We start from the raw sequence: 1,109 nt of genomic DNA on the forward strand, positions 1-1,109 counted from the left end.
CTGTGCCTCATACTGTTCGAGCGCTGTCAGAGCCGCGCGGCGCTGCCAGGGGAACAGACAGAGCCATGCACGACATATTGAGCAGCCTATTTTTTGTGCTGAACACAGTGCTTTTGACAAACGGAGATGCCTGCACAGCTGCCTCTGCAGTGTTTATCTTCCACGGAGCCGATAAAAGGCCTGAAGATGAATGGAGGAGTTTTGTTATATTGAAGAGAATAACAGATTATTGCTGACAGGCAGTTTAATTTGGAGCCTAAGAAGCTGTCTGATACATCTCCTCCACTCAGGAAATAAACGGCAGCCTCTTGTGAGTTTGAAAGAGGCAGTCATCATTTTTTTAATTTCAGGACAGATTTGTCCTCACAGGATGAGCTGGATCCAGTGAGGAGGACTTACTTTATGAGGCCCTTTCAGACCGCAGGAACTTTTCCATAGTACTGGGAACTGAAGAAGCCCCTCCCTCTTTGTTGGAATGACTCTAGATCCCTGTTCTGTTAAGACCGGATTAGATCCAGTCCCATCTTCCAGACAGGACTCAGTCTGATCTCATCTTAATCCACCATGAGCAGAGCACTTTGCAGCATTTAGCAAGTTACAGTGGCAAGGACAAACTTCCTTTAACAGGCAGAAACCTCCAGCAGGACCAGACTCATGTTAGACACACATCTGCTGAGACCGTGTTGGAGAGAGGGATAGAGGGAGATGAAGAGAGAGAGAGAGATGATAGTGGGGAGACGGATAGTAGTAGTTGTAGCAGCTGGAGTCTGGACCACGTCCACAGCAGCAGAGATCCAGAGGAACCTACGAGACAAGGGAGCTCAGGGACAGTCCATCCATCCATCAGTCAATCCATCAGTCCATCACTCCATCAATACATTCATCCATTCATTCATCCATCCATCAGTCCATCTATCCATCAATCAGTCCGTCCATCACTCCATCAGTCCGTCCATCAGTCCATCAGTCCGTCCATCCATCAATCAGTCCATCCATCAGTCCATCTGTCCATTCATCTGTCCGTCCATCTGTCCATCCTCAGATACAGATCATCGAGTCCATCATCGGGGTCAATGCCATTCAGTCCATTCCATCAGTCCATCCATCAG

The sequence above is a fragment of the Notolabrus celidotus genome, unplaced genomic scaffold (assembly GCF_009762535.1).
Source record: "Notolabrus celidotus isolate fNotCel1 unplaced genomic scaffold, fNotCel1.pri scaffold_292_arrow_ctg1, whole genome shotgun sequence".
Taxonomy (NCBI): Eukaryota; Metazoa; Chordata; class Actinopteri; order Labriformes; family Labridae; genus Notolabrus; species Notolabrus celidotus.